Raw genomic sequence first — 23794 nt, 5'->3', positions numbered from 1 at the left:
TGCAATGATGAAGGAAAGAAAGGTGCTTAAAATGAAAATATTGCCTTTTGTTAAAAAATAAAATAATCATTAAAAAAAAAAAAAAACTAAGATCTCTGTTTAAAATTTCATGGGGTGCGATTTTTAGTAATAGTTCACCATTTGCTGCCATAAGTTGATGCTGGATTTCTTTTCTATTTCTTTAAATCCACATTTTCTCTGCAAAACTATTTTGAATGGATTTTTTTTTTTTTATACAGGTTTTGTGTCTTGCATCTCTATAATTCCACTCTGACCTAATATGTCTGTACAGGGATTGAACTAAGAGGGTATTAGGTAGCAGAGAATTAAGTTTCCAAGGAGCCGAAATAGGAAAAAAAAATCAATTTAGTGGAAACTGAACTAGAGAAATAGAAAAGTAAGGCATGATGTGGAGGCATAGATTTCCTAAGAAGGCATAATGAAGGGGCTGTACTACCAATACTAGCTTGGCCGGACATACCGAATGACCTCGTGGTCCAACCTTCCCACCAATTCATACAAGGATGCCTACGCTGCCCTTTCCTGTCCTCTACTTCTCTGTAGGAGAAGGCATAATATCACCTACGTTCAAAGCCAGAGGATGTTCCTATGGTAATATTTCAATCTTCAGCTTTCTCCCTGTGAGAACTTCCGTGCAGCACTGATGTTTTCCCAGGTACCCATGTGGCTACAAAACCTAAAGGTCTGAGAGAAACCGACTGGGACAGGAAGGAAGCAAGAAATAAAAGAAGTGTATGTAAGCACAGAAGTGCATGAAAGAGTGGAGCAAAATATCATTTATTTATTTATATATATATTTTTTATGTCAGCGTATGTTTAAGCAAGTACATCAATATATTAAAAGGAAGGATGGACTCAGTAATAGCTCTGAAGACCAGATTTCTGTTTTGAGAGACAGAGCTCAGGAATGTCTTACACAGATGCAAAGCTAGGCTGAAAGGTCTGAAATACTCTTTCCAAACTGTCTGACATGGTAAATGGTCTCCAGCTCTAAAATGCTGCACTCCAATTTTGGACTCCCAGAGACATAAGTGAAGAGAAAGGGGGGTTTCAGAATGTAAATACAGATTTCATCTGATCAGCTCAGCTTTAGAACAAAATTTACATGAATCCAGGCTTTGACTTCAAAGAATAACTCGTTTATTAGCAACCATAACCTACCCAACTTGTTAGCTGGTGTTCTGTGAAGCCAGTTACCGAGGACCATTTGTAAATAGAAAGATGGGCACCATCAGAAGACACATTGTTCCATTCCAATGGAAATGGACCTGCAGGAAAGAATTTGTCCTGTGTTGCTGTACTGGGTCTGGCTGGGATGTTAACTTTCCCTACAGCAGCCCATACAGTGCTGCACTCTGCACTTGTAGCTGGAACAGCAGTGGTATCACACCGGTGTTGTGTCTGCTGCTGAGAAGTGCTGGCACAGCATCAGGACTCTCTCTGACCCTCCTAGGGGGTGGGCAAAAAAAAAAGTTAGAAAGAAACATCAGCAGGGCAGCTGACCTAAACCACCCAAAGGGATATTCCATACCATATGATGTCACACTCAGCAATAAAAGGTGGAAAAAGGAAGAAGGGGGGGGGGGAGTGGGGGGGGGAGGGGGTCTCGTTGTGAAGACGTCTGTCCTCCTCCCAAACACCGGCTACGTGCGTTGAGGCCCTGCTTCAAGGACGTGGTCAAGCATCGCTCATTTGTGGGAAGTAGAGAGTAATTTCTTTCCTCTGCACTTCCACATCACCTTTACTTGTTTTGTTTTGCTATTCCCTTTCCCCCTCCCTCTTCCCCTTTCCCTTTTTTCCCTTTAGTTGAATTGTTTAATTAATAATAATATTTCCTTAATAATATATATTTTTTTCTCTTTAATTAAATTATCCTTATCTCAACCCGTGAGTTGTTCTTTCCTTTACTTCTTCCCCTCCTCATCTGAGGAGGGGGAGTGAGAGAGCGGTTGTGGTGTTCAACTGCCTAGCACGGTAAAACCACCACAGTTACCTAACCCCCCATGCCCAGATGGTCAAGGTAAGACACTTTTTGACATGTAATTTCAGTTGGCCAACCTTTTCTTGGGATTTAGTCTTATTTTTCTGTAGGTTTAAATCATAGTTTCACTATGAATGAAAAACAACTATGTTAAGCCTACTTTGGTTATGCTGGAAAATATTTGTAGACTGAATCAGACAGAAAGCAGCTAGCAGTATTGACACTTGGATAAAGAGATGAGGAGCAATGCTTTTAGCCCCAGCTCTCAGTACAGAACTGGTGCAGAGCAGAGATAAACAAACAAACAAACAAACCTAGTTATTTACCTGAAAGTCACCAAGATGAAGGAGCAGAAGAGAGCAAAGACTAGGGCACAGAAATTTTGGGTATGACCCTTCCTTGCTCTTGCTGCAAGCGGGATGTGGGAGACAGGCAAATCCCTCCACCTTGCGGCAATTCCCCATTTCAGGATATTTCAGCACCTTAAGAACTCAGCCTTTGGCAGCCCCCTTTCCTTTCCTCTCTCTTTCTCCTACCTCATGATTTTCTTTCTGACAATGCCATGAGAGTTACTGCTACGCCTTTGCCTAGCTTTGGTTAGCTGTATTTAAATTTCACATGTTATTTACTGATGACCTTCACTTCGGAAGACATCTGCTTTTTGTAGCCCAGCTGTGTGAAGACTGACAGCAACCTTCATCAGCGGGTAATTTCCAAATGAGGAAAATATTCACGTGGGACTGTTAGAACCACTGAATTGATTTGTGCCTGCACCACAGGTCAGATTTCAACCCATTTTTCTTGAAGACAAACTAGACTGATTTATCCTCAGGGGCCTTGCCCTCCACTCTTTACAAGCCTCAAAACCCAGAAATAAATGATGTATGTTCATTTAGTACACCCATATCATGTGAGGGCAATTGATTCAATTACATTATAGCTACTGGAAACAAAGCAGCCATATGCTGAGGTTTCTGCCCCCAAGTAAAGGATGCTGCACAGCCACAGCTCTGAGCTAGTAGGCAGTTCCCTGTGTGGGTGCTGCCCCCTAAACATGCTAGATGGAGGGTGTTCCCTTAGCAAAGGGGGAAATCTGAGCCCAAGGTTGGTTAAGATAAGCATCTAAACCTCAAGGTACTTCTCTAAAGCTTTATCTGCACTACCCAGACCTCCTGAGGCTACAAAATGGCAATGAAAATTCCGTAAGAAAAGGTTTTGTGTGTGCCAGTGTGTACCTCTTAACGCTGGAAGAGCAAGAAACAGAGGAAAAGCAGTAACCATACTATTTTGCTTCATACATCATACACAGCGTTGGCTCTAAAGACATACAAAATTCGCTCATGAGGCAAATTTAGCCTTAAATCAATAAAATTCTGATGGCTGGAGAGGAGCAACTGCAGTGCTGTGCTCCAGCCGCTGTTCTAAGCCCATCCGTTTTCGCACCCTCTGTGCTTCCCAGCAGTCTGTCCATCCTGACCCACGGAGCTGGAAAATGCGAACAGAGCTAGAAAATCAGCAGGGTGGGGAAATTCAACATGGTTTCAGAGGTTTCAGACACCTCAAAAAAAAAAAAAATAAAAAATAAAAAATAAAAATCAACCCCACTTTTCTCTATAAAGGGAACACTTAGTTGAAGAAGTTTTGTTTTGATTGCTTTAGGATTTAGTTAAAACCACCATACCAAGCTCCAAGTTTCTACTTCTGAGCAAAACCTCATGTGGTCCAGAAAAAAGACACACTATTAAAAGTAGCCCTGGGAATAGGTAGTAGTTGCTCCTAATGAATTAAAAATGTGACAATGGCTTTGGGATTTTTGTAGGTTGCCTGCAATCAGTTCTGACCATGAAATGCCTGCTAGTTTTACCTCAACTACACAGACCAGTTCACCTCAGAACAGGCAATATTTACTTGTATTTCCCAACACTGAAGACGGGAAATACCTTAGATGCTGCAAATACTGAGGTTATAAAACAGATGTTTGCCTGTTGAAGGCACCTGACAAGTTTTTACAATCCTCAGCGGCCTGCGGGCAGAGTCACATCAACACTTGGGTTTTCCCTGTCCTCTCCTTTTCACCCATTTTACAAGGTGCTTCACGGAAAACAGAACATTTCCGTTCCATTTCAGGGCTACTGTCCTAAAAGCACTTGTAGAAAGGTGATTCAGGTTGCACCCAGTTCTTTAATGATCTGTCTTTTTTTATTGTTGGAAGGGCAAATCTTTCAGTTTATGCTTTGTTCTGTTTTCTGAAGAGTGGCTCAAAGTATTAAGACTGTTCCTCAAATATTTAAAAAAGATAAAATCGGATGGTTTCTTTTTACAGATTGATATAAATCCAAGTGTATGAGATACTCCAGGACACAGTGTCATGGTAGACTTTTAATGTTGTTTTTCTCCATGATACTTTAAAAATTTCTAGGAAGATTCTTCCTGCCTGGTGATTCACTGTGAACTTATTGGGTTGAGTATTTCCATGCTCATTCTTGCACAGGCCTTTGAGAAGTGAATTTACACTTGGCAGTCTGGCTCCTTAACCCACCACCATAGCTCAACACAGCAAGACGGGGTGCAGAGGAGAAGGGGGGAGCCTGAGGTGAGGAGTAGGGGCACCGGTGTGGCTTCTGCAATCGGTGGCCCAGGTGGTGCCCCAGGGATGAAGCCACTCAACACAGTGGAAAGGAGCTCATCATCAACCCGACTGTCCTCAGAGAAGCCATGGTGCAAGTCATTTCTCAGAAAGGACTCAGGTAGCAGCCAAAATAACAACATCGTTTAGGTGTGCTAATGGCCCCGTCCCTGCCAGCTCTGTCCTGAATTAGCTAGCTAGCTACCTTTCAGAAATGGTGCAATAATGCTCGAGCACCAGGAACCTTATTAAATATCCACGGTCCAGCTGAGCATGTTTTAGCTGAGTTTTTATTACAAACCACTGTATGTCCTTGTCATTAAACAGGCTGCTAATTCATTATTTTGGACATTAACAGAATGCAGAAAGTATCTTAAAATAACATCTTAATTTATATTTTTAACATCTTGGCACCTCTAATCTTTATTTTATAAGCTCCATTAATGCTTAATGTCTGCTGCTGCATGGCAGCACAGCTACACTGACAGCTATTGCTGCAAGTCTTTCATCTTTGATCCTTCCAATTGGTCAAACAATTAATTTAGTACAATTTCTTTGAGTCAGAAATATTCTTACACCTATTGTTCCTTCTGTGATAGGGTAACCTTTCTTTATAATGTTCTATCTGAAGCTTAAACCAGCATACTTTTAATACATGTGTGAAACAGTTTTCTGCACATGGCAAAATTTTAGAGGACAATCAGTCTTCTCCTAGGATCCCAGTATATCATATGTGTAAATGCAGGTGTGGTAAAACAATTATTTGTAACATTAACAAATTATTTCTCAGCTGATAATATATTTGGAGTTTGGATGAAAACCAACCAAACAATCAAAAAAATCCCCACAACTCTCCAAAGAAATAAAAATAAATTGTTTAGAGTGAAAAGGAAGAATAATCTATTCTGACCCTTCATCAGTTACCTTACTCCACTGCTCAAAACCATGTTACTCATGATTTATACACACATCATATTTTTCTGAGCTGCAGGAGTTTTGAAAAATGGACATCCCCTGTAAGGTCTCAAATACAGTCACCATATAGCAGGTTTGCAATCTTCTCACGACTTAATGAAAATATATGGGACATCGTAAATAACTGCTCGTGTATAGGAATTTTAAAGTTTTAAAATCTATTAAAGAGGTTCTAAACCCAGTTTTAATTGTAAACCAGACTGCAAACATTTTTAACGAGTCGAGCTGAGCCTGAATACTGTATCTGAATCCGAACTTTCTTTTCCTTCCACAAGCCTCTTGTTCTGTAACACAACTTGATCTGCCAGCCTCAAGTATTTTCTGTCTTACATGTGGCCTTCATTAGGATTCACTCCCAGGTCTCCAGAAAGGTAAAAAGGAACTTGAGGAAATGCCATGTGTTACTTTACTGAAGCTAGAAACTCGTATACCTTAACAACTATCCTCTGCACTCAGGCCGTGCGGATTCCCACTGGTGAACTTTCATTAAACACTAGACTCCTTACGTCTGCAAGGCAGTAAGACAGTTTCCTTAGCAGCCAAGGAATTTTCTACCAAAATAAACCAATGATCCATATATTGTATTATCCTCCCTTCATACCAGTTAATGTTAAACGGTTCAGAGGAAAGTATAAACAATGATCTCAATTTAGCAAAGTAACATGTGCTTTGCCTTAAACATGCTTAAGACCCCCTTGGCTTCAGCCTTCATTATAAGAAAATCACAACTTCAGTAGCAGTTAAAACTTCTGTTTAACACAGCAATTCTTGGTTACACTTCAGCCTATTTTTACCCTGCATGCAAAATGTTTCAAAAGGACTGAACCCTATGCCTAAAGCTAAGTAAGAATTTAAGTGCTTCCCTGGTTAGGCATAAATAAGACCACATAATTAAGTGCATTGGTCAATCAGGCTGTGTTGATACTGCCAAATAAAAGGCCAAGAACTTATCTTGGGCCCCAAGACCAGAGAGTTGCCCTTTCTGTGACAGGTTTGCTTTGGAAACAAATAGTTGAAATAGTTCAAAGCAGAGCCAAGGACAGCTTGTTCACAATGCAGCAGGGACAACGGGGAGAGGGGGGCTCTCCCTGCCCACAAGCAGAGTATAGATGCAGCAGTATAGATAGAGCCTCAGGATCACATATCCCTGCTCTCTTATCTATTTTCTATTCAGGTAACTCCATAGATTTCACTTCAGTTATTTCTGCCTGCACCACTGCACATCCCCTGAAGGCACCAGTGATTTTCTTACTTATGCAATCCTAAGTCACAGGGAGAGATTTTTTAGGGGCGGGGGTCAAAACCCTAATGTTGATTGCATATCTTGGGAATGTAAAGCTTCTTTACTGCTGTGTCCATATCTGTTAATCCACCTCTTCCATCAGCATCTAGGACTACTGAGTTCTACTTGACTTATATTATGGAAATGCCAGTTATATAATTTGATTTGTTGTGAGTTGATGAAAACAGACTTAAGCAAAACTTTCTTTGGGAACAAGAGCAAATCAGAACACTTTTAACTGGAGCTTCATAAAAGTATGATATGATACTTCCAGTTATCTCACTGATTTGATCAATCCAATTCACCTCAAGGGGCAATCACTATCCAAAAGGTCACAGACTTCGTATACCATTTTGAAGCTCCAGAAATATTTCCTCCACTAATGATTTTTCTTTTGGCACAGCCAGAATGCTGCTGTAAAAAGCCTGGCTATAAATTGCTGGATATTAAAGCAAACATCAGCATTCTTTAAGCCAGGCTCCAACTGTTTGAGCTTGGCAGGTTTGTCTTTAAAATTTTTGTATTTACTTTAAAATTTCTGGCTGCTACAACCAGTAGATGAAACAACAGCTAAAACACTGTACGGAAAGAAGCAGTGGTGAAAGGTAACACTTTCTGTATCTCTAAGTACCATGTTTATTTTCTCCACATACATATCTAGTTTATAAATTGAAGAATCAAGAGTTGATTTGTTTCCATCAGGTGGTATGAGTATTTCAAATAATGCAGCTTCATCAGCATCCTTTTACTTGATATTTCATAAAAGAGTTCAGATCTCAAATGTAAAAGAAGAAAAGTAAAAGGAAACGTAATAGCAGGCTATTCAAAAGTACAGCAGGAACATTGCAAAAAAGTGGTTTTCATTCTGCTTGTAAATATAAATCAGGAAGTGACCCCCTTCCCAAAATTAGGGAACATGCAGATCCTTTTTATATAGCAGTGGGCTAATCAGCATTTTTTAATCAATATTTTTACTGCTTTTGCTGAATGAGAGAAACACAAGGCTGAGCTATGGAATGAGGCATAATTTACAATTTATCATTTAACATGCAAGTGTCTATGGGAAAAAGACTGGAACATGTAGGAGAAAGAAGATTTAATTATATATTACATTTCAGAAGTCCTTTCAGCCCATACCTCAACGGTTTCTTGCTACTCGGTGAGTCACATATTTTTAGATTTAAATTTCTCTCTATCACACACGAACCTGCTATCTAATTTATAAGGTACTCCATCAAAACTTCCAATTCTTAACCAAGAGGTAACAGAAAGCATCAAACATGTTAACTAAAGGACCTGCCAGACAATTTTAAGGTCCGTTGTTTCTAGTATTCTGCCTACTTATTCCGCTGCCTTCTCTTTGCATCTTTACAGTAAATTTGCTTCTGTCATGGGACAGAGTCTGAGCAACGCATCTAGCCAAGGAAGAATGAATACTCATGACTCTTTGTGAGAGAGTATGGGGTGCAGAAGTCACCCGGCAGCAGCAGCCCCTTTACCCAGATCTGCTCAGCAGAAACCACCTTGGACACTTCAGCATATGTGGAAAAGAGCAAGAAGCACTGCACAGCCAGCATTTGGCCAGGAACTGGCCAAAAAGCATTGCTGCTGCTGGGGATAGCCCCAGTATTCAGCAACACCTCCACCCCAGGCAGCTGCCAAACCCACCATTCTCTTCACTGGGAGCAGCTCCCACCCGCTGCTGATTTTTTGGGGCATCCTTTGGGAAGGGTGAGGGGCTCTTGCAAGAGCTCCTCACCCCTTTTACGCCACCACAGCTGCTTTGCAGCTAGTGCAGAAAATGGCAAACATGCAGTCCCTCCTCATGTTAAAAAAAATTAGCTGGAGATTTTACTTTCCTGCATACAGCAGTTGCCACTAAGATGTCACCAGACTGGAATCTGCTCTAGTAAAACATGCCTCTCTGGTACACCCCCTGGAGAAGTTTTAAAGCCCTTGGATGAGCGCCAGTTCTCTGACAGAAGACAATCTCGCCTTTGCTTTACATGAACTGAGAACAATATACTAGGTGGTGTGATCCAGAGTTGATAATTATGGTCTTAAATCTGATGCTATGGCCAGTATGCATGTAGAATATTTAATGCCTTTAACAAAAATAGAAAGGCAAATGCTTCTCTCCAAAGTCAAGGCATGTGCGTCTTGTTTGGCAATTCTAATAACTTTCCCCAGCAGATCTGTTTTCATCCCTTAAAGCTCTTTAAAATAATACAGGAATACCCATTACAGTATTGTAAATAGTATTGCTCAGCTGGCTTTTTCAGCACAGGGAATAAAAGATCCCACCTTGTAAAAATGGTGCTTCTTATCACTGTATTTCCTTTGTCACTTTTCACTCATTAATTATCTTTAAATATAGAAAAAGGGTGTTCACTCCTGTAAAATCAGCGAAGCGTTTAAGCAATGCCGTCATCTTCTACTTCCTTTACACGCCCTGTAAAAATTATGCAAGCTTTCCTTGCTTGCTTCAGGTGGTAGACCCTGACCTGGCCCTTCACGCTTAACTAGAGTAACGTAGCTGCAAGCTAAAAGGATTTACAAAGCAGCCTTTGATGAAGGAATTCTCCCCCTTATGCAACAAAATAACTTTCAGGCTAGTCAGTAACTAAGAAATGCAGTGTAGGGAATAACTTTTATTCATTCATTCCCTGGGCAAACTGAAAAGACACCACAAACTTCAGTTTTCTCAGTGAATTAAAACACTAATGCAACAAGGAGAAAACACCACTTACTCTTGACCAGAAACAAACAAAAACAGTTCATTTGATATTTTCTTTCTTTTTTTATTTTTATATTTATTTTTTGTAAGTCCTGATTCCTGGAAATTTTCTCGGTTAAAGTAAAACTCAGATGTGAAGTGTGAGTGGAAGATGCAACCTTTTTGATTCCTTATTTATTTTTCTCCCTCCCCAAGGACTGTTTTGCCCAGCTGTACCCAGCAGCACCAGCATCTCCCCTGATCTCTGCAATCTGAACCTGCAGCACAACAATTTCCCCCTCGGCGTTACATGGGAATGGCACATTGCGTCTCCTCTGTGCTGGCAGGGACAACTGGTATAAACCAGAGCAAGGTTCCTTGGGCACAAAAGTTTCCGTGCAACCCCTTTTTAAGGGGCTCCACCTCCAGTCTAACCACTGCCACCAGGGTATCGGCAAACACAGCAGCTGGGACAGCTCTGGCCCTGCTTGTTTGGGGAAATGAAAGGGCGCACCTCACCCAGGTGCAGAGTGCTTCTGATTTCTGCGTGAGATGGGATGTGGAGGTGGAAGGAAGGGCAAAGCAGGGAGGGGGAGGGAGAGGAAGTTCTATGATTTTTACCATTGTAATTAACTTCAGGGACTTTTTACTACCTAAAATGAGAGCATGTCATGCTTCTAGCATAGCTGTCGGTTCCTCTTAGTTGGTTTTTGTTTAGGAGGAAACTCAGTATCAGCAGATGTTCTTTGTACCAGCATCAGCTGATGTACTTTCTGTTTGAGTTTGCATCCTGCACTAAACAGCAGAAATGATCTCATGGGTTTTCTATGCCTTTCTCCTCTTACCAGCCTTTCTTATAAGGAGGGTGGGGGGAATAAACATTTAACATTCTCCTGTACTACTTCCCAAAACAGCAATGTTGAATTGGTGGCACACCCTTAGAAATGACAGACAGGAAGGCTGAGAGATGCAAAGAGAGGTCTGGCTCACAAGCTTTCTGCACCAGAGATGTTCCAGCATCAGCATCAGGCCAGTCCCCATGGGGAAGCAGCTCTGACCACAGGGCACAATGAGCCCCCCTGCAGGTCTCAGGGCACGACAGCTTCACAAGGATATCAACAGCACTCACAGCCTTTATACTGACCCAAGGGAAGCAGTAGAAAGGCCTCCCTCCAAGGCACATAAACTCCAGCAGGAGCCACAATGCTCAGCAGCAGTAGCACTGCTTCTTCCCTGGGCCTCCAACCACCTGCTATTAACTGGGGCTTCAACAGGCTCATTTTCCTCCAGAGAGGGAGGGCTGTATCTATTTAGTCATCTTCATCACTGAAGTACAGGTGCTGACCCTGGCCTTACCAGCCACCCACCCCTGGGCAGCATTCCTCAGCAATGCTTGTCCACAGAGTAAATACATTGTTCTGACTGAAAGCCGGTGACTACACCATCACATGCTCCTTCTTCTGCACTAAGGACCTGGTGTGGGTGGTGTGAACAGCAGGCTGCCCTTTTCCCCCATGTTGGGAGGGCTGTAATTCCCTTGGTGACTAAAATGGATACCTAGTGGTCTTGTTGCTTTTTACTTACACACCACTTAAATTCCTTCAAAAATCCTATATGTTAATTTGGACATGTTAACAAGCAGATAAGCCCATGAAGTGGATGCTAGTGACATTTTCCATGTGGAGAACTGAGCAACAATAATAAGAAAAGGTGCCTATACTTCTGCGAGTCAAAATCTTAAAAGCAGCTACCAAGGCCACCATCTCTTGGCATCTAATAACCAGTTCATGAGAACGTCATTGAAGCTACCAAAAGGGGTTTTAAAACTAGAGTGGTTCACAGGAATTAAACCCATAGTTTGCACTCAAAGCACCTCTCCCATCTCACAGATGGATAAGGTGCACAAGGAGGCTGGGGACACAGACAAACAGAAAAGGCTTGTGAGAGGTACCAAGCACGACTGGGAGAAAAGCAGTGGAAGAAGGGATGGCTTCAGGTGCAGCAGCTCTGCAGTTTGATGGCAGTGTTCCTGCTATGCTCTCCTTAAATAAGTGACACCCTGGTCTGCTGGAGAACCCTTTCCACCAGGCACCACTTTGTTACGTGAAACGTGCTCTCCATGAGCTCTCTTAGAAGCACTGCCAATGTGCTGTTCCTTTATCAAGAGCAGAAACCTCCAGCAGGCAGCAGGGCTCCTCTGCCCATTTGAGAAGTATCTCCACCCCTAATTACCCAGTCACAGCATATTGGGAGATGCAGGATCATCCCTTGGGAGGCACAGAGAGAAAAGCCTGCTTCATCCCTCAGAGTTTTGCATTTGTGCATTGACAGAGACCCGCTAGCAGGAAAAGAGCTATATCATTGTAAGATGATGGTATGATTAATTTTATCGACGTGTGGGTTAGCAGAAATGAATTGGTGCTAAGTGCTTTTGAGACAAAACACTACAATGTGTTCAAAAAGGGAACCTGGGAAAATAAACTTTACAAAACAACAGGTGAGGTTAATATGAATTGGGAGTTGGAAGCTGAAGACAGCGCTCAGTGCCTTGGTATTTGAATCAAGCCCTAACTTTGATTATCACATCGATCAGGTGATTAAAACTAGTCACCTGAAACCTAGTATTATGTGCTGTGCAGGATGCGAGGAGCTATCGTTTAAGCCAAGAAGCATAAAAGGTTATTGCACCTCAAATCTTCATCCCATGCTTAAGCCATGGTGATGCCATTTATAAAGATAGCAGGAATGCCATATTTGAACGGAGCAAGTGTTATGTATGACTGCAAATGTTGTTGACTTATTCTGGGTCATTGGAGATTAACATTTTGGAAACTGCAGACATGTAGAAGATACAGTGTATGTTATACAGAGTCAGAGAACAAGCCCGTTCTTGCAAGATTTCAAACTCAATTATGCAGACAGAAGAAGTTTATCTAAACTTTCCAGATTATATCAAGTGAACTTTTGGTTGCTTATCTAAACTGACCCTCTGAAGGCACTTGAGATTATTCTGAATGCTGTTGTTGTTGCTGGAAATAACAGCAGGTTAAGAATTTAGTTCTAACTTTTGCATTTCTCAAGCCTGGTGTGTAAGGAAAGGGAGAGCTTCCAAACATTGCCTATTTTCACAAACATTTCAGTATATCTTGCTGACCACAGTGAATAGTTTCTCTCAATGCAAACAAATTGCAATATGACCCTAGAGTTACATCAGAAGTTTTGTGAATTTAACTATGAAAGACTTGGCTTACTTTTTCATGAAAATATATCAAGAAAAAAACCTTCCCACACAACTTCAGTTTCAGGGGGGCAATAAGACTCACTCTGTGTTTTTGCTGATTTCTATCCCATACAGGTAAGGAACTTCACACACTTACAAAATCATTAAGGTTGGAAAAGACCTCCAAGATCACCTGGTCCAACCATCACCCTACCACCAATATCACTCACTATACCATGTCCCCAAACACCAGGTCCAACCTTTCCTTAAACACTCCCAAGGGATGGTGACACCACCACCTCCCTGGGCAACCCGTTCCAATGCCTGACTGTTCTTTCTGAGAAGAAATGCCTCCTCATTTCCAACCTAAACCTCCCCTGGCACAGCTTGAGGCCATTCCCTCTAGTCCTATCACTAGTCACCTGTGAGAAGAGGCTGACCTCCAGCTCCTCACCTCTTCCTTTCAGGTAGCTGTAGAGAGCAATAAGGTCTACCCTGAGCCTCCTCCAGGCTAAACGACCCCAGTTCCCTCAGCCAGTCTTCACAGGACTTGTGCTCCAGGCCCTTCACCAGCTCTGTAGCCCTCCTGTGGACACACTCCAGGGCCTCAATGTCCTTCTTGTAGTGAGGGGCCCAAAGCTGAGCATAGTACTCGAGGTGCGACCTCACCAGAGCAGAGTACAGGAGGATGATCACCTCCCTGGTCCTGCTGGCTACACTATTCCTAACATAAGCCAGGATGCCTTTGGCCTTCTTGGCCACCTGGGCACACAGCTTGTTTATGTTCAGGCAAGCATTGACTAGCACCCCCAGATCCTTTTCATCTGCACAGCTTTCAAGCCACTCTCCCCCAGGCCTGTAGTGCTGCATGGGGTTGTTGTGGCCAAAGTGCAGGACCTGGCACTCAGCCATGCTGAACCTCATCCCATTGGCCTCAGCCTATCAACCCAACCTGTCCAGGCCCCTCTGCAGGGCCTTCCTGCCCTCTGGCAGATCAACACTTCCCCCCAGCTTGGTGTCATCTGCAAACTTACTGAAGGTGCCCTCAATTCCCTATGCACTATAAATGAATAGCATCAGGGCACAGTGGGGCTGGGGGCAGCAGTGACACTGGGTACCCCCCTCAGAGTGACACTGAGGGCTTCTGAGGTGAGCTGCAAACTTGGAGCCACAAGGAGAGCAGGGAGCGCCAAAGAGGAGGGTGTGGGCAATGGGGAATGGGCAGGGGGAGGGAAGGCTGACATAGAAAGGCATAGGAAAGCTGCTGAGACAGCAGAACAATTTAAGGTCACTCCCTGGAAAGTGGAGGTTTGGGCACAGTAAAGTAGGACCACCTTCCCATTCAACTGATGGCTTTTGTTCATGCTGCTGGGAAGGACCACACATACATGGCTAACAGGCACACATCCTCTTTGTCTGTTTTGAGAAATACAGTGGTTTTGGGACCAGTACTGTGCTGCTATGGCTATGCTGCACTCAAGCACAGGGTCTTGATATGGTATTGCCCTGCAGCTCCCATGGAGGTTCATGGTCTGGATGGAAACTTGCTTTCTGAAGAGCTCAGACTACATTTTACAGTTACTTGTTAGCTGGTAAAAAGAAGGCACTACCATCAGAAGCTTGATCCTGAAGCAGTTCTTGGTACTTAAATAGTCAGGGATTTATAGCCTTACACCACAGAGGATCTTTCTTAGCTGCACCCCTCAACAAGATTCACTACAGCCCTTTCTCACTTGGATGGCTGGGCTGTTTGTTCTCCTGCTGAATGGTAAAGAACAGCTGCTCAACTGTACTGAAGTTTTCCAAAGAGGGAAGGAAGTACTGCCTGTCACTGAGTTCATATATAAAAAACAAAAATAACAACAACAACGACAAAAAAAAAAAAAAAAAAAAAAAAACTTACAGGGCACCAATAAGTAAATGACTGAATTATACAGGTACTGTACAATATAGTAAGCTGTAAGCTACATAACAGAACATATGGCTGAATTTACCACATCAGTGCTAAATACCCATTCAAATGACAAAATCTCTCCAATGTTGAGATTCAAACAAGTAACCAAATTTCATGGGGGAGGCCTATTTGTAATACACATACTGATGCACACTTATGTGGTGACTTTCTATGGGGTGGTAACTAACCATCAGCATGACTGCCATTCATTTGGCTGTCTCAATAACAACTTAGTATTGCTTAGCTATTCTATTCGAAATATAGATTGGAAATGCAAAAATGTTCAGCCTTGGGAAGGGTCACGATTATCTAAAACCTCCTATTTAAGCACAGGAATAGTCTCTTGGCCTCCAGAAGCCAACAGATGTAGAAATCTGCTTGCCCTTCATTTCAGAAAAGGTCTCAGGAAATAAATATTTGCATTTTAGCACCTAAAAATTTGAGTAGAGGCATGCAACATTTAGAAATGTCTGTACTCTTAACACTCTGCAGTGTGCAAATGCCACCATGTTCGTAGTGTTCACAGATTGAGGTGTCAGCAACTAAACCTAACCTTACATATGATACTGCGTTATTTACAGTAACCAGTGCTGCACCAAAAATCTTGGCCCACAGCTGTAATTACACCTGTCACTCATTTGAATAAAAATTACATCTTGTCATTACTACCTGACAGAATGAAAATTTAGAAGAAGAAAAGAAAGAAGAAAAGTAAAACTTGTTTTTCTTAAGAGGAAGGAAAAACAAAAAAAGTAGTCTCACAGCAGAACAGTTTATTTCTGTGGGCTTATTTCCTGAAGTTTAACAAGTTCTCATGTTAGCTGTTGATTTCTGTGTGCCTGTGCAGCTTGTGCCAAGTACCCCTCCTTCATAAGGGGAAGCTTCCCAGCACAGCAGAGCAGCATTGTGGTAAGGTGCTGCAGACAACACTGGACACTGGGGGGTAGGAGGCTACTGGTAAAAGAGGATCTCCACAGGCAGCTACCACTTGTATTTCTCTAATATCGATACAGGCAGGGTGCAGGGTTGTCTAATATCAGTACATTTAAGAATGTAAATTCTCCCCTTGACTTTTGACTGTAAAGAGGAATTCCCATCAGTACCTCAAGCTGAGAATCATTCATTTGTGAACAGCCAGTAAGTCACTGCCCAGAGAAGTAAAATAAACCAGGATGTTTCCCAGAAATCTGCAGAAACTGTATTTGTTTTGATGGTAAAACACACAAAATAGAATTAATTCCAAGTAATATGTTTGTCCTTCTCTGTAAAAATCCTGGTATTGTCGAAAACTCAGAAATGGAAACAAATCAAGACTGTCATTGCCTTTCAAAGAAAAGAAGCAAGGGCTGACACAAAGTGGATGAGATTGGCTGGCTGTAAAAAGGAGAAGTGAACATGTGGGTCTTGTCCCCTCAGCCCCCTTGTGTGCCTGGGATATCCTGAACACAGTGAGAAACGTCCCCTTCATTTAACTGGACAGATACATTTGGAGTTTGCAAAGCTTGTGTCATGGGGACACGGTGGAAGCATTTCGGATGGCTGAAGGATATTTTGCTCTCCTAATCCTCTTGCAGTGTGGTTGCCTCTCTGGGGTGACCTTTTCCTGGGACAGCTAGAATAACTGTACAAACTGTCCTCCTTCTGTCCCCTCCCTTCTTCCTGATTGCAGAAGAGAAAAGCGTGTGGGAAACAAAGGCCAGGGAGCATGCCTCTGCTTTCCTTCCACCAGCAAACACTGGGCAGGTGATGGAGCCCATTGCTTTCAACCCATATACAGAGGAGCAATGAAAATTACCTCTCCTTCCCTTTGGGAAGTCTTATACCTGAAGACATCTTTGCAGGAAAGAAGCCTCTTTCACTGGCTTCAGGTACAGACATTTGCAACCCTCAGTGAGGGCATCTCTCAGCGAGAAGTTTTATTTTTATCAAATCCTGCTGAAGCCCACTGGAACTACCTGGAATTTGTGAAAAGACTCCTGCCATACAGCACAGGACACTCACAACAGCAGCTGCATGAAACCAAGGTTGGGTTTTCAGGGAAGCAACTACAGGATGACCTAAAGCATTCAGCCTGACCTCAGTGTGTAACCAGCAACTGAGAATAACCTTGCAGGCTCAAGAAACCACCTTGTTGTGGTCTAGCTTACCCTAGGTGGCAAGGTCTGGCTTACCCAAATAAAAGTGGTGCCTCAGCTAGGCAGCTAAGCTACTGGCTCCTCAAGTACATCTTCACTACGCTGTAGCTATTGCTGCATGCAATTTCAAGCAGTACACAGCCTTAAAGCCAAACTAGAGCTGAAATGGCAGGGAAATCTGCAAGCCGGGGTACCCGCTGATTTAGGAGACCAGCCAAAAGAAAGAATGCCAGGAAGTGCCTTAATTTCTGACAATAGCAGGCTCTGAGGCACTTAGAGTTCTTAAGAGATTCCAGTTAACTCAGGGGTGGCTGACAATGAAACTATAATGCAGGAATTTGAGGCACTTTGCATGAAAGTGAACAGGGTAAGGTTGAAAACAAGCAGGTACCAAGGGAAAAGGGAGAGACCAAAGAGCTCAAAACTGTCCTAAGACTAAAGAGCTCAGGGCTGCTAGCATGACTGGCAACCTTTCTGGCCCAACACAGCAAGCAGTGTTCAAAGAGCCCTAAACCATCCTCTTTTGTCACACTTGGGACTGCCAGCCAACATCCAGGCAGAGGTGAGGGCTGGCTTGGATGGGAAGGACTCCTGCATGCAGTATCCCCATACAAAGACTGATTTTAGAGCCTGAAATTTACTTTCCGCATCTTCCTGTCCAGAAAGCCAATCTAATATGGCCTGAGGCCAGTGAACAACATCCTGACCAAGTATCACATACTAAAGGTAGGGACTGAGCAGCAGCAAATATGCAAAATCAAAGGCAGATTCCACAATAAACAGAACATGAATTTGCAGACTCTATAGCAAACAGCAACAGCCAAATCTGTGCTGAGGATTTGGAATAAGAAATAAGACAAAGATATAAAGCAAATCAAATGAAAAGGATCTGTCTGGTGGTTAAGCAAAACCGGCCTCTGGATCAAAACAGGCAGAGATTTACTTGTTTTGTTGGAGGCACCTACCCCTTGCTCTTATTTTCAGAGTGAAGAGAAAGCATTACTTGAAGATACCGAGACAAAAACAGAGACTGAGAATACCTATGTTCTCCAAATGTCATATCCTCAATGTAGTAATAGCCAATGATATGCCTACATTTAATAAATGCATATTTTTAACAGTAAAAAGAAAAATAAAAGTCTCAATGTCAGCCATCTAAGTGATTGGTAGAAAACAATGTCAAGCAATGCCGAACACCGCGTTGGACTCATATATGCATTTGATGTTGCTGTGGAACAACACTGATAAAGGCTGCTTGTCATCTCTTTTGCTCAGTGAAAAGCAGAAAGCTAAACTAGCTACACTGTTGGAGCTGGTGTCAGAGTAACTGGGGACACAGATAAATAGAGACAGGCAGAACAAAACCAATTAATGTGGGAGTCAGCACTGACCACGCCAAATGAGGCAGTTTCCCTCTATTTGGAAATAAACAGATATGAACAGCAATACTGCCAGGAGATTAGAGGAGGCTCCCCCTCCCCATCAGACACAGAGAACATCTGTATCCCTGCAAGTTGTTATTTCACCTCAAATACCTTGGACAGGTTAAACCATAGCAAATTTAGATATCTGGGCCCTACAACATGATGATAGGCTCAAATTCAGTAGGTATGAATTTGAGCAGTGAAGTACAAGTTCAGATGCTCATATCCAGAACTAATCCACTTATCTCTACCTGACCATAGTGATGCTGATACCTGGGGGGACTCAATAAATTACGGGCACTTAGGGATTATTTGAGCATTGCTGCTTATATGTATTTGAAGTGGAATTTTATGATATGCTCAGGCTGATGAGCTGCTCTTATTTCTGACTGTACCTTTGAAAAGTTGTCTCTCCGTACAAACTGATCCTGTTTACTGTATTACACAGAAATTCATATTGCACTGACACAATTTGTTATAATCCAGGCACGGAAAGAAACCAGTCTCTTAACCAGAGCTGCTGCTGAACTGCGTGCACACTGACCTTGTAACCTCATGCTAGTCTGGTGCGGAAGGCGGTGGCACTACCATTGACCCCGATCCCCATCTCAGCACAGCCCTTTTAGGCTGCAGGGGGGCCCACTGCACCCTGCAGCCCACAACAGTCCCATGCCTGAAGCTGTGCCTACCCCTGCCAACGCAGCTGGTGTTTCTGCAGCTGCTGTCTGGTTCTGGTTGGGGAGGAGAAGGAAGAGATAGCAAGAAATAATCTCAGTGATTATATGAGACAGAGAATACATTCCCTTAAATAACCTCCTCCGCCTGCTGAAGTTATCAGAGCATGCCTTTCTAATGCTGGCTAATGCCAGGTTAAGTTCAGTAGTTCACAGCTGTGTATTTTGTTTGAGATTTGTCCCTAATTGAACAGCAAGCTCAGGAACTGCAGCTACATGTAATATCTGCTAGGAAAACACATCCATCTCAGATGACATTTTTCAAAGAGGCACATGCAATCTTGTTAAAAGTATGAGCCCTAATGGCCATTTGCTCCATCATACACCAGTAGCAGGTACGGCAGGAAAGGGAACAGCTGCTTAGTTGCTTCTGTGATCTATTTTGTCTAAATGTTTGCATGTTTGGGAGAGTGGTCTGGCCCTTGGCTGCTCTCAGATGAATCACTCTGCTAATGGACTAGCAAGTGCATGGATAACATTATCAGCGATGCAGACCATGGTTCCTATATTGCCTTAATATGCCTCCAAACCAATCTGGTAAATTACTTCCATTATAGGATTTAGATAGTATCCCATTACAGATCAAGCTTTTGGTTAAATGTCATTTCTTTGAAACACATATTTGGTGTCAAGGTCCACTTGGTAGTTTCAGAAGAGAATGAGCAGAGCCCCAGATTTCCTTATGTACTACTAGGAGCAGCCCCTCTAAGAAACACTCCACCGGTGGAGCCAGGACAGCCAGGAGACTCGGAGAGGAGAACTCCTTTCATCGACAGAGGAAGGCAAGCTAGATAGTTTCCCAATAAGATCTGTCCTCAGAGTACGGTAAGCATGCAAGTCTCCTGGTGACATACTGAAAATTGTTTCTAGGCTGTGTTGGGTCATTCTAAAGGTGAAGGGACTATATACCCTTAAATTATTACACTAGAAAAATACATCCCATAGACATGAGCTGCTGTTGAAGAAACTGGCTTTCCCCTCCCTTTCCAGTGGTATACTCATGACCCTTCAGTGAAACTACAGAGCCCATCCTAGCTGTCAAAGTACAGCCAGTCTCTGGTGCATTTACTATTGCACAGTTCCATTCCTTGCTCTTAAAGCAGTTCTAAATAAAATAATTTTCCACTTGCACTTGAAAAAAACACTCTAGAAAAAACAAGTCATGAAAATGCTTCTATTTGTTTCAGAAAATATAAATGTTCTTTCTCTGTTTTAAACAAAATGAAAACATTTGTGTCCAGCCTATGCTTCATTCCAGCATTTCTATTAAACATTTTTACTTTATAGTTAATAAAAAGAGGCATTTCATTTTAGCAGAGTCCTGGCTTATTAAAACTAAACTGATGTGGCATATTAGAGGGACTTGCCAGTATTAAATATCTTTACATGATAATTTATTCCATATTTGTGTTCAATGCTTGCAGTATTTAATACAACTAAAGCATATGGTGCTGTTTTATTCAAATGGTAAACTATGTGATCATTAAAAATATATGGAAATGTAAACATCATGGCAGAGTTCAGTGTATCAGAAAGGAGCCGTTAATCCTTGCAAACAGTTTCATTATAATAAGAAGCCCAATCAATTAATGATTTTGTTTCCTTATGTATTTACTTAGTATTACGTATCAATTTAGGGTAATTAATTTTATTATATTTCAAGTTTATATGCATATTTACATTTCTACATCATTACAAAGGAAAGTGTCATTTTTATTTTGATTTGATAAGAAACAAAGACTGGCAAAATCTGTTTAACCACTAAGCTGGGAGCTGAGATCAATCTCCATTTCACTTGAGGTTTGAAAGCAAAAAAGCTTCTGGCTCTACAGCAGCTTTGTCAGCCTTGGCAATTTGCATTATGTTACCCATGATAGTATGCACAAGGATCCATTGCCACGAATGCAATTTAAGAAAACACTTTCAGTTCTTTTTACTCCTCAGTATTTTCAGGCAGCTGGAGTGCCTTTTTTTTTGTTTCTTCCTTGCTGTAGAGAGATTACTTATTACCTGTATTTAACTGAATAATAAAAAACAAAAACAACATCTTGAAAGGTAATAAATAAGTTAAGTTCCTAAGAGAAACTTTTCAGGGCTTTTCACACACAGGCAGAAAGCAAGAGGGATTTTGATGGATGGTGGCAGACACGCTGTTTTGGAGACAGAGCCTCTGCTGAGCTGAGGATCAGGGAAAGATGGGGGCAGTGCTGTGGGAGCACTTCACACAGTGACCTGCCTGCTCCTTCCTGCCAGCCTGCCGCTGCTGCACCTCCTCTAAGTACAGCCTGGCCACCGAGGCTCTGTAATTTTTCAGTTATGGGGCTTGCAGGCAGATATAGACATTTGGTGCTGGTCGCTGTACTGGTTAGTATACACAGCTGGGTATTTTTCACTCTTAGGAAAAAAAAAAAAAAAAAGTCTCTGACCTTACTGAGGTTAGGGTTTCATCCACAGAACCTGACGGTTCAGTACAAGACAAGCACAAGACCTAGACAATGCTCAGAGTGGCTGTCTCCCCACTAATCAAGCACTGCTCTTGATACAAGACCCTTTAACTCTTTCATCAGAATGACTCGCTCTTTAATGCTTGCAGGTATCACCCTCTAAATCTGGCTTCCATTTCCTTACTGCCTGTTTGCCCACATAGCTCCTGCAACTCAGCCTGACTGCTGGCCACAAAGGCAAAATGCTCCAAATACTGCTGCTGTGTAGACAGGGAGCAACAAAGGAAAACAGACAAGCCTTGTCTATCGCCTTTAGATGGAAGGACACTGATAATGGTACACTCAGGGTTTTTCTCCAAGGCACAAAAAGAACCACAATTTAGCTCACAACATAGCCAGTGCTTGCAAAACTAGCTTGTGTTTCAGCATCATTCTGCTCTCCACGCACAGACAAGAGAGTCGCACTCCTTAAAAAGTCCATGCACAAAGGAGATGGTGGAATCGGTGGTCTTTATATGAAGGCATGGAGATTCTGCTTTGATCCAAACAGAAAACACTGGGGCGACTATGTGATTGCCTAAACCTGAACAGAAGTTACAACCAACTTATAAGTCATGATTGTGTTACCTGCTTGAAAGGGTGAAAGCATGTTCACATCAGGCACAGCGATTTAACAATCTTTCAACTTTAAAGTGTCTGACACCGGGGATGTGATGGCCTATTTTGTTGTCAATTGTTTGTCCTCAAGACTATGCAAATTCAGCATGAAAATCTCTTTCTTACAGCCATTTAATTTACATCATCCATTACCCCTGCCTGCATGATTGACATTTACCATATGATGTCTGGTTAGTAGCACTGGCAGCTGGGAGCCAGGAGACCTGGTGTCTATATCTGATGTTACTATCTTTGGTAAGTCGCTTCATCTCTTCTATTGCCTTCACTTAATCACGGTCATCATCTGCAATTGAGCGGTTTGAAGGGACTCTATTATTACAGCTGTTACACCCAATACAACAAGGCTTGAATTATTTTCAGGGGACACAGCAATACAAGACTGAATTATTGGGTAGTGAGTCTAACCTAAAGCATCAGGCAAATATAGTCAGAGAGTTGAATGTGACAGTCCAGGCTTTTTTGTTATGTTTTGTTTTTCCCCACCAAGTCAGTGTAGATCAGCAAAACATTTGCTGCCTGGACCCCCCCCAAAATAAATAAATAATAATAAAAAAGCCTCACCCACCTTGCTGCAGAAATGGAGGTGATTCATTTTGCCCCTTCTTTGATCATTATCCAGAGCATGGCATTTTCATGGGCCTGATCCCAAGTCTGGTTAGGCTATTTGGAGGCTTTTCCTTCTTGTGGATTCCTTTCCATGTAGCAAAGCATTCTCTGCATTCCTCTAGGGTTCTCCCAGCTCACTGTTGAATCTGTTGAAAAACAAGTAGTGAAGTTGACTTGGAGGAAGCTACAAATCCTGTCTGATTCCACTAATGTACGCTAGGTAAATATCCTGGACCATCATTTTCCCTCTTGATACCTCCAAAGGTATCCAGCAATACCTATGGTGTTCATGGGAAAAGTTAAGATTCTGATATAAAAAGGACAAAGAAACTCAATCAGGAAACATGAGAAGTATCGTATGGAGTTTCTCTTGTGCAGAATCAGACTTTAGACAGAATTTTATTACAGCTTGAAATGGTTAAACAAAAGTTTTACATCCCTCAGCCATTAGCACAAAAAGACCTAAGAGAATCTATAGCAAATCTTACAGGAATGCTTGTATCAGAGGCATCAGATATGTTTCTAGCTTGCTTTTTACTGTTCAAGTTTTAGAGATGGTTTGGATAGTAGCATCCTAACATTTGAAACTGAAATGAAACTTTAGGGATAGCATCACTGAATTTATTTGAGATGGGCAGGGGAGGGGAAAAAAAAAAAGTAGAAAAATATTCCAGGTCCTCTAAATACTTGTGCCCTTTGGTTGCTAATCCAAATGCACTGTTCCTCCATCACCCTGGTTCCAGGATTGCTGATGTGTAAGTGGTCTCTAAAGTCTCTGTCTCACGAGTGTAAATACACTGCCCAAAGTGATGAGCCATCACAGTGAGGAGATGCTGGGCTATCCCACCTCCCTGGATCAAGGACGCTCTCACCTCACCCTGGCTTTTAGCAGTCTTGAAGCAAATATACTCCGCAGTCCCTCATTTACCTTCCAGTCCTCAAAGCACATTGTGCTTTCAGAGAACTTGGTGTTGCAGAAGGTGAGTATACATCACTGA

At 42.3% G+C, this 23794-nt stretch overlaps 1 long non-coding RNA gene across 1 annotated transcript in view; it reads right to left on the bottom strand.

The window, feature by feature from the left end:
• LOC118160391 overlaps positions 1–23794 on the bottom strand; it is a 125901-nt gene that overhangs the window by 60243 nt on the left and 41864 nt on the right. The window contains exon 2 of the long non-coding RNA XR_004747455.1: positions 22756–22942. This is a non-coding gene — a long non-coding RNA (uncharacterized LOC118160391). The remainder of the gene's footprint in view (positions 1–22755; positions 22943–23794) is intronic.

The sequence above is a fragment of the Oxyura jamaicensis genome, chromosome 1, assembly GCF_011077185.1.
Source record: "Oxyura jamaicensis isolate SHBP4307 breed ruddy duck chromosome 1, BPBGC_Ojam_1.0, whole genome shotgun sequence".
Lineage (NCBI taxonomy): Eukaryota > Metazoa > Chordata > Aves > Anseriformes > Anatidae > Oxyura > Oxyura jamaicensis.
Note: the sequence above shows the minus strand (reverse complement) of the source record. Positions and strands in the feature narration are given on the sequence as shown.